Source organism: Copidosoma floridanum, unplaced genomic scaffold (genome assembly GCF_036245765.1).
Source record: "Copidosoma floridanum isolate Cflo_tuat_1 unplaced genomic scaffold, Cflo_Japanese_pri ptg000030l, whole genome shotgun sequence".
Classification (NCBI taxonomy): domain Eukaryota; kingdom Metazoa; phylum Arthropoda; class Insecta; order Hymenoptera; family Encyrtidae; genus Copidosoma; species Copidosoma floridanum.
The window spans coordinates 17,802,158-17,813,163 of NW_028321907.1; the positions used below are offsets into that span (position 1 = coordinate 17,802,158).

Here is an 11,006-nt window from a genome sequence, read left to right on the forward strand (position 1 = left end):
ATTCTCGGGAACAAGCATCGCTATTTTCGCAAATGGGTTTTGATGGAATGTTTATTAGTCGAGTTGATTATCAATTTAAAAAGGCATGTCTCGACAATAAAACTGCCGAGTTTATGTGGAAAACAAGTAACAGTTTAGGTAGGAAATTTTATTATTTTTATTAAATTGTGCTTCGATAACTTTTGGTGGTCATTCGTTTAGGCAAGTCCAACAATTTATTCCCGTCAATAATATACAACCGCTTTACACCACCACCTGGATTTTGCTTTGTTATTCGTTGTGACGGAAGAGTACCAATTATAGATGATCCTAAAAATTTGAATTATAACGTGGATGAGAGGGTAAACATCAGATATATAGGTTTTTAAACATTTTTTTTAAATTGTTTCATTGTATACTTTAAATTTTTATGATGGGTAAAGGTAGAGCAACTATTAACTTATGTCAAAAAACAAGCTTTATCGTATGGAACAGATAATATTAAATTTACAATGGGAGATAAATTACAGTACACAGAAGCTGAGCTGTGGTACAGTAATATGGATAAACTAATCAGGTGTATCTTTAATTAATACTATAACGTGGTACTAAAGCGTAACACTAATACATCGTTTGGTTTGTTAGATATATCAATGAGAAAAAAAACGACCAGTTTAATATTTTTCATTCCACGCCTTCGTGTTACTTAAAATCTTTGAATGACTTGAACATTTCATGGCCTGTCAAAACTGACGATTTTTTTGCCGTACTCCTGGAATCGCCATACTTTTTGGTCTGGTTTCTTCACTTCTCGGCCTGGATTGAAATTTTTCGAGAGACTGGAAAATAATTTTTTACAGGTCAAAAGTCATGACATGTATTATACTCTCCATGTTACCTTCAATTAATAAAAGAATAAAAAAATGAAAAAATAGGTGGTCAAACAACTTTCGGTCCTCACACATTCATCTGACTCTGAAGAATATCAAACGTACAAAGAAGCAATGGGACTGATGCAAAATCACAACACCATTACCGGTACTGCATTTAGTGGCTCATTCTCACGCTGAAGTGGGCTGGTTGTACTTAACCTACGATGTAATATACAACAAATGTAAGATATAAATAAAAGTTGCGCATACTTTGTAAATAATATTGATTATTCATCTATACAGGAAGGAAAATTAAATGGAATATCACAAGTGGCATATTTTATGAAAAACATGTCTTTACCTTACATTAAGCGTGAAGTACTCCTCCCTTTTGCTAGCGAGTAAGAAAAAAATATTTTAATTTCAGGGGTGCAATACGTGATCGACAATGTCATTGAATCGCTCCTAAAAAATCCAGGAAGAAGGTATTTTCAAATCAATATTTTGACAACTAATATGTATACCATTACACCATACTGACGATCTCAGCGAAAAATAACAACCGATAATGAGAATTGTAAAGTCCGTATTTGAGACAAGTAATAAAATGTCATAAGTTATACATAATTTTTGATTATCAGTTGTTATTATTACATATATATTTTTCAACGCCAATGTTATTGTAGAAACAGAAAATAATAGTAAATTGAAAAAACTTTTATTGTTAATTATCGCTGGGGGATGATGACAAACCGATTTGTAATTAGATTTGCGTTTGCCGAAATGGCAATGCTATGGAAGTGGTGGAAAAATCGAAACGACACTATGAGAGAAAAGTTAAAAATGTTGGTCAACGAAGGACGATTTGAAATAGTTGGTGGTGGTTGGAGTATGAACGACGAGGCTACCACAAATTACCAATCACTGATTGATCAATACACTTGGGGCTTCAGGTATGCTTACAATTGGATTGAATGATTTATTGTTGCGATTAATATAAACTTATTTACCTTTAAAGGCGAATAAATGACTCCTTTGGTTCTTGTGGGCGACTTCGAGTCGGATGGCAAGTTGACCCTTTCGGACATTCTCGCGAACAAGCTTCCATTTTCGCTCGAATGGGTTTTGATGGAATGTTCGTTGGTCGAATCGATTACGTGTACAACTGGGCCCGCTTGTGGAATAAAACTGCCGAATTCATCTGGAAAGGCAGTGATAGTCTAGGTATGTGGTTTACTTTCATTCCCAGAGGGGAAGTACAATTTTCACTTCCGGCTACTTGCACCGGAAAAGTGAAGTCGTACTTTTTTCTTGTACGGCTGTTTGCAATGTTTAGCATACCTCCATCGAAAACTCATTTTCTTTCTAATTTTAGAATTGAAAGGATGACGTAATTTTCTATACATAAAAGTCCTATGTCTTTAAAAGATTATAAGACTGTATTTTTTTTCCACGTAGAGTGCAACATAAATACTTTTAAAAAGTAAGATTTTTTTTATACGGGTTTTCATGTATATATCAAAAAATTTTCATTTCAATGAAAAACCAGGATTGATGAAAATAAAAATGAATTTCAGGTAAATCTGCCAATCTATTTACGATGATTTTGTACTACCGTTTTTTCACCCCACCTGGTTTTTGTTTTGATACTTTCTGCGGCAATCGCGTGCCCATCATCGATGACCCAAACAACGTAAATTACAACGTACATGACAGAGTAAGCGAAAATTTTTCATGCCATCACTTTGGAACAATATATTATTGTACAAGATATTTATTTGACTAAAGGCAGAGAAACTACTACATTTTGCTTCGAAACAAGCTACGATGTACCAGACCAATAATATAATCATTACAATGGGACGGACACATCATTACTTAAACGCTGAGCTGTGGTTCGCCAACATAGACAAACTCATCAAGTTGGTTTCAAATTTTTTTTCTAAAACAACATGCCGAAGTATACGGTTGAAACAAATTTGCGTGATTACTCAGGTACATAAACAGTAAGGAAGGAGACAACTATGAGGTGTTTCACTCAACTCCGTCGTGCTACTTGCGGGCACTGCACAAGCACGATTTGAGATGGCCTGTTGAAATCGGCGATATGTTCCCCTACTCTTTCGACCAACATTCATTTTGGACCGGTTTTTATACGTCCAGACCGGCACTGAAGTACTTCGAAAGACTCGGCAATAACTTTTTGCAAGTCGGGGCTTTAATGAATTTCCCATTTCAACTTGCAAAAAAAAATTGGATTATCTTTTTTTTTGTCATTCCAGGTGGCGAAGCAATTATCTGTCTTGGCGAATCTGCCCGATACCGAAGAGCTGCAACGTTTCCGAGAGGCAATGGGGGTGTTAAAGCATCATGACGCCATTACGGGCACTGCAATGCAAAATGTTGCGTTTGACTATGCCAAACTGTTACATCGCAGTATTTCCAAAGAAGAGCACGTTGCCTCTGAAGCTCTAAAATAATAATAATCATGCACTTTGAAAATATCAGCTGTTTGAAAAATATACATGTCTTTTGTTCTCAGCAATTGGGCATTGAAAAAAAAAATTTCAAATGCGCCGGAATTCCACTCGTGTCTGCTTCTCAACATTAGCGCCTGTGATTATTCCTCCAATCACCGAAAATTCGTTGTCACTGTGTACAATCCGACCAGTCAAATGGTCCAGCAGTTCATCAGAGTGCCGGTTCAGAATTTGGTGTACGGGGTCAAAGACTTTACTGGTGCGTCAATAATAAAGGTGGCTTGAACGTTTGGTGCCGTACCCAGTGAGGGGCCCTTTGAGGTTTTATTGATTACGAAAAATGTTCTTTGTCCATTGTCATGATTATTGAATGTATGAATCACGCGTTCAATTTCAAGAGTTTTAATGGCCTAAAAAGTTATAAAATATCAATAAAATAAATAGTAAAAACTCACCACTTTAATCATCGCATGCGCAGAAGACGATAAATCACTTTTCTCTAAATTTTCTTAAAATCTAAGTGGTTTACGTATAATTTTCACAGTTCTAAGAGATCACTAATAAAAAAAAAGGTACAAATACAGTTTTTATTTACAGAGGTTTGTCATTTACTTTTGGAGTTAGCGTCATTTTAGTAACAAATTCTGTAAGACTGTCTGTTAAATTGGTGAGTTTTCAATAGTGATTTTCTTAAAAGTAAAGTGGTTAACCCCAGTGTTTTTTATCGTAAATGAATGAGGCATACCTCATTTACATAGTTAGAAAATTTCAGCTATTTTGATTAATCCAGTGGAAATAGTCCAAGTCACCTTTGAAATACATAAATGTACCCAATTATTAATCGATTGATGGGATTTTTTTTTTTTAATTGTAGGGAACGATATGGTTACTCAAATGGTGCCAATTCCAGACAAAGTGCAAGCGATCCCCGGTCGAGTCAGCAGTGCAACAATGGAGTTGGTTTTCCTAGCTGAAAATGTTTTCTCGCTTGGTTTCCAATCGTTTTACGTTTACCAAAAAAAGTCCGATCCCAATTTCGTGCCAAACGACCCAAAACCGGCTAATGGCTCCCAATTTATAGGCTCCGAGGTAAAAAGTTGACCATTACTTTTTCCAATATCATTTTGCAATGCCATAAACAATAAACGTTGTATTTAAGTTATTTAACATAAGTGCCAACGCGAAAGGTAGAATCTTGATAAATATGACTCACGGGACAAGGGGCCTGAAAATCAGACAATCGTTTCATTATTACGATGCTGCGGAGGGCAACAACGCATTGGTCGCCAACAGATCGTCGGGGCTGTATGTTTTAAGACCAAAGAGCAGCATCACCCATATTTTAAATGTTACCAACTCCACGCAGATCTTCAAAGGTATGTCATATGGGACACTGCTAATATGCCATTAAGTCTCGATTGTACCATTTTCAAAAATTAAATGCCGGCAGGACCTTTGGTCGAGGAAATTCATCAAGTAGTCAATGAATGGGTGAGCCAAGTAGTTAGAATTTACAAGGGAAAAAGTCAAGTGGAATTTCATTGGCTGATCGGACCTGTGCCCATCGAGTAATTTCATACATTAATGGTTACTTGTAAAAAAAAAAAAAAACAGTTCATCCTCTATACGTATTATAAAATTATTTTGTACAGCTTGTCGAAGATGATAGGCGGCAAGAAAGTGGTCAGCAATTACTTTACGAACTTGGTGAACAGAAGGACATTTTACACGGACAGCAATGGTAGGGAGATGATTCAGCGTAAGCTCAACAAGCGCCCTCACATAAACGTTTGGCTGGAGGAACGAGTTTCTGGTAACTATTACCCGATCCCAACGAAAATCGCCATCGAGGACAAGAGGAAGTTGTTACGTGTGAGTGTGTTGACCGACAGGCCACAGGGTGGCTCGAGCTTGTTTCGAGGACAAATTTAGTTGATGGTAACGAAAAAGTCACCCCAAATGGTAAAACTGACGCGTTGAATTTCGCCAAAATGTGTTTCAGCTTCACAGAAGGTTAACCAATCACGACAAGATGAACCGCCTCAATCAAATATTGAACGAAATGGCGTACGGAACGGGCCTTGTGGTCAGAGGTAAACATTACTTGCTGACCGGCAGTTTGATGGACAAGGACGAGCTCATTTTGCAAGAAAAAGAGAAAGCGATTGAACTGTCCCTTGGATCTTGGCTCTTTTTCACCCCCACGACAAGTTCTTTTCAAGACTGGAATCAACTTTACAAAATGAAGGTTGTACATTTTGTCACTCCCTGCTGTACTTCGGCATGTATTTTTGAAGAATTTAAATTTGAAAATAATAACTCGGGTGGTAGTGCTATCAAGTATATATTAATACAAATAACTTTCGACGTTCGTCACAATGTATTCGCTACCTTACCATCTTGCGTACTACACTTAGTCACTAGTGTGACGATTAAGTTTTTTACCTGATGAGGGCCTCGTTATCTATATATAAGTGTATGGGTCGTAACGTCGAAAGTTATTTGTATTTAATAAATACTTGATAGCATTGCCATTCGAATTACCATTTTCAAATTTATCGTATCAGGTATCACTCGAGTTTTAAAATAACTAAATAAATTCAAAATTTTCCTCGATCCGTCAGGGCGACGGTTTAACGATTTTGCTGCCTAAAAACATTCGTATTCTGACTCTCGAGCCTTGGAAGGATGGGGAAGTTCTACTGCGACTTGAGCACATATTTGAGAATGGCAAAACTTCCTTGTACTCGACAGTTGCCCAAGTCGATTTGAAAGTAATACCTATTATGTTTCTTATTGATCACAATTGGTTCCATTGATACATTCTTGAGTTGTGGATTGTTTTTGCCGATAGGAGCTGTTCGCCAGTTTTTCCGTGGATTGGGTGCGAGAAACGACTCTTGGTGCGAATCAGTTTTTGAAAGACGAGCAGCGATTGAAGTGGACGTCGGGGACGGACGATAACGTTGAAACTGGAAATTTGGACTCGGACAAAGTGCAGGCCTCCAGTAATTCTATCGTGGTACTACTGAAACCAATGGAAATTCGGACTTTTGTCGTCAAACTTAAACACGGGTCTTAATGAGATCGTGGAGTATTAAACTTTGTGCGATAACACATTTATAAAGACCAATAGTAATATATTAATGAAGAAAATGTTTGAAGTAAATTTTTTTGTCACGAATGTATATTATTGTATGTGCTCAATAAATGTAGTCCTCATAAATTATAAAAGTATTCTATTTTATTTCAAATCATTCTAAGAAAAAAAATAAACCTTGTTTTTAGTTGCGTGTAACTTTTTTTACTTGTTATACCACAGAGTACAATAGATAATAATCGCTTTAATGTTAATATATAGGCAGTATTTTCTACATCTCTTGCGTCACAGATTGAGCGTAAAGGCCATTGGTTTACTTTGAAATTAAAATAAACATAGTTAAATATAATTGCTTACTTATTTTACGTTTCTAATACTTCATAAATATGTTTATTAGATTGAACATTGATTATTTAAATGATGAGGTTTTTTTATGTAAGTATACGAATGTATTTGTGAAAAATCCTACGACTTTTACGAAGGCTAAGGGGTAAAAAATGTTGGAAAAATATTTTGTTATTTGTGTAGGCATGTCTTTAAAAAGTCCCCTTTGGCACACATTTCGTTACACATTTTATTTGTTGTTTAACAATTTAATACATATGATATGCTACTACTCATAAAACACTTGCCAAAAAATGTTAGAATTCTCGCACTTGAATCATAGTTCTATTAAATGTATGTCTAACGTATTTTTATAAAATGTAAATATTTAGGAACTATTTTACGATTTTTCCATAATATCAGTTAAAATAACGTTTCTCCGCTCTAATCACTGGATCAAAGATAATAATCAAATCAAATGGTGTATAGTCTGTCGTTTCACTACTATTCTTTTGCCAACAGAAAATACAGATCAATAGAAATGCTTTCATTAGAGGTGGCTCAAAATAATTATTGTAGATCACTTTATTACTAGCTATGTCATGATCTAAAAATTAATTGATATCCATTTTAAAAAATTTCGTTTAAATTTGATCGATGATGTGTATGATTTTACAGTACCAAATGAATATACAAGAATTTTAACGTTATTTTCTCCCCTCAAAATCGAATCTTCCCAGTTATTTTATTAGTATTCTGTAAGTCTAACGCTCAATGTCGAAATAAGCGACGCTGTTCTTACAATTGTAAGTGATACTTTGTTCGGCTTCTTTAGAAAGTAATTGCAGAAAACCAATTTGATTGCTGTCCGCATTGTAATTTATCTGTATGAAAAAAAATTTGAAAAAAAAAAATTCGAAGTACAAACCGTCAATGGTGATCGGTAAAATTTTCGATTTATACCTTTGACGCGCTGTCGATTTCATTGAGCCAAATTTCGGATTCACTGCCCTCGTGACTGATTTCCACTGTTCGCGAGGGACTAGCCAAAATACATGACGAGCGCGTTTCGGCGTCACAACGTACTAGTATCGCATCTCGAGGATCACCGTCGTTCGGATCAATCCAATACTCTCCTGTATGGGTATTTGTATTTTGATGATTATAGCATTTTTTCAAAGTAGATTTTCGTGAATTAGAAATTTCTCTAACCCGTAGGTTTTTCGGGGGAAAGCGGCAAAGAGGTCGGCACACGTCCTCGCAGGTAACTCTTTGCTTCCATTGGGCCGGACAATGCTTTCCAAGTTGCTCTTTACCTGATCGTAAAACTTGGTCAAAATTTCCTTTCGCTCCTCGTCGTTAAACGGACCGAACATCCTGGGAGGCTCGATAGTTTGGGACGTCGAGTCTGGACCTTTGCTGGTTATCTTATTTTGTAAACGGAATAAAAAAAAAATTTTCTCTCTCGAAAGGTGTTCTTAAAAATATTTGCAGCGAGGTACCTCGAGGCGCCAAGATTGTCCTGCAAGGGGTAATTTATGTTTGCTCGCGCTGCGCTGGGCCTTGGACTCGAGGACGGGTGTCTCGGCGTTGACGAGCTGAAATAGTTTATCGTCGTTTCCGTCGAGCTGTGAGTTTGGCCTGGAACTGCTTTTACAGGAGGTGTTTACTTGCATCCGCAGTTTTTTCTCCGATCGTATGAGGTCTACATGTTTATAGGGTCCCGTAATCTGTTCGAATAGGATGGACTCACCGATTTTTTTTTTTTTTTTTAATGTATTAAGAGCACGATTTTTAATGGTGGGTCACTGTCCGAATGGTCAATTTTTTGATACTCGACGAGTTTTGTCAGTTAATTTTAAATATTGGTTTTTTCGACAAACGAAAGTTTTCACCCGATTCTTTCACTCATTTTAAACAAAAAAAAGTATTACGTTATAAATTAGATTACTAGATTTAAAAAAAAAACACCAAAAGATTTCGAAAACCGTAAAGAACATATTTTTCAAAACTTTGTGAGTTTTTGCCAAAAAGTATAAATTTTACGAATATACTTCATCCACAACTTTTTGCTTCAAATGCGACCAAAAAATCAGAAAAGAAAATTTTTTTACGAACAAAAAAAAACAACATTTGTTACTTGTAAGTAAAATTTGTCAATTAACAAAAAATTGACCTTTTGGACAGCGACCCAACATGAAAAGTTGTGTTCCGCAGGCCCTAATGCATAAAAAAAAACTATGCTGGGTCTATTCTAATTAAACAGGTCAGGGAACCTTACCCGACCCCCCGACTTTATATTTATGGACTTGATATCATGATTGGCTTACCGTATCCATCATAGGACGAAGGGTTGCTGGTGGAAGTCACGGTGGCTTGCGACTCTTTCATCGTTGTTTCTATAATTAAAAAAAAAAAAAAAAAAAAAAAAAAATAGCAACAATATCTCTCAACCCCAACTAGTACACTACTTAGTGTAAAATTAAGAATATACAATTGTAATTATAGTCGTTAAATCAAAACAGTTTGGACGCATGGAGAACTAGGAAACAATAACGCCATTCTTTAAACTCCGTCTAAGGTAAATAGTTTAATTTTGAAAAAAAAAACGGGCGGCAAAAATGTAAGGCTAAAAATAAAATAGGATACCCAAGATCACAGTTGTGTACTTTTCTCGTAGAAAAAAATCTAACCCTAACTGAGTGTGGTGCGAGCAATACAACTCAGTAGCAGAGTAAAGAGCAAGAGAAAAAAAAGACTGTAACCATATGAAAACAGCATTGTAGACGATAGCATAGTAATAAAAAAAAAAATACGAGAAGAGGTAAGCTTACGTGTGAGTGCACTAGAAGCTACAAAAATAAATGAACAATAAATTAATTTTACATAGCATTAATGTATTTATTCATATGCAAGATTGGAATTGTAAATAAATGGCATCGAACAAAAATTCTATTACTTCCCAGTACTGAAAATTACTGGCAAACCATAGCTAAGCACCGCGAATCAAAGAAACGCGCTGTAATCGAGTAATAAAGCAACCATAAAAAAACGCATTAAAACAGAAATAAAAAAAAGTCAAATGCACTGGATGTACCCTAAGCTCTGAGTACTTCGCGTTAATTTATGCATGTATTGTAGCGTGGTTAAGTAATTGATATGGTTTTTGCAAGTAAAACTTATGAGAAAAATTTTTTGTGGCAAAAAATTTAATTTCTACAAAACATATGTTAAGAAATAAAAATTTTGCATGTGTTTCAAAATTAAAATAGTGTTTAGGACTGTAAAAATTTTCACTGGTCAAATAGAAATAATTTTTAACAATAAATTAAAATGAAAAAAATGTACTTAAATAAATGATCAAGATCTCAAAAACATAACTACTTCAGCTAACAATTGCTCTATGGATTAATCATAATATTGTTATAAAATAAGTCTTAATAAAATAATTTTACACAATTAAAATGCAAATCTTTCATTTCTTATCATACTCTCTCTTATGATGAAAATTAGTACAAATTTTTGAAGAAATTCAATTTTTTTCCATAATTTGTACAAAAAATATAGAGGTATAAATATTTCGGCAGAGCTCATACGTACTATTTACTTGAAAAGCTTCCGTACTCGTTTTATTTTTCTCGTTCTTGTTCCCATGTATTTTCTCTTTAATAATTTTTCCCTAAGAAACAACTCCAATGTCTTGAGATGTGTTCGAACACAATTAGTCATGTAGTTATGTACATGTCCCCACCCAAATAATCCCACTACTGATAGTACTGACCCTTCCTATTGCAGACTAATTGCGCTCGGGCCAATAGTGAAAGGGCGTAAACTCATCACTGCACAGTGTGGGGATATTCGGGAATGCAATGGGACTACCGTCCCTCAGTCCTCAGTTATTCTCTCCCGGAGTGTTCTAGTGTCTACTAGTGGTAACTGCTCGCATTGTGAACCGAAGGGTGCAACTAGTGAAATCGGAGTGTACGTCAGAGTGAAAAATGAAGAAGGCCATTTCTAACTGGTGCAGGAAGACTAGAGCGTCTTTCCGGTCCCTTCGGCGCGGACCAAATGATCACCAGCCGAGTAGTGAGGTAACTTTTGGTTAAAATTACATAAACTATATTTACCTTGCACGCATTCCCATATCAGTTAGATGTGTAGAAATATTTAAAGTGAATAATCGGGCATTGAAATATCATTGCTGCCCACTTTTGAATTTGAAAATCGGGGTTGGGGTGCGTCTCAGTGCTA

At 35.7% G+C, this 11,006-nt stretch overlaps 1 pseudogene; it reads left to right on the forward strand.

The window, feature by feature from the left end:
- The first annotated feature begins 983 nt into the window (after positions 1 to 983).
- On the forward strand, positions 984 to 6,413 carry LOC149373518 (lysosomal alpha-mannosidase-like; annotated as a pseudogene).
- The last annotated feature ends 4,593 nt before the right edge of the window (positions 6,414 to 11,006 follow it).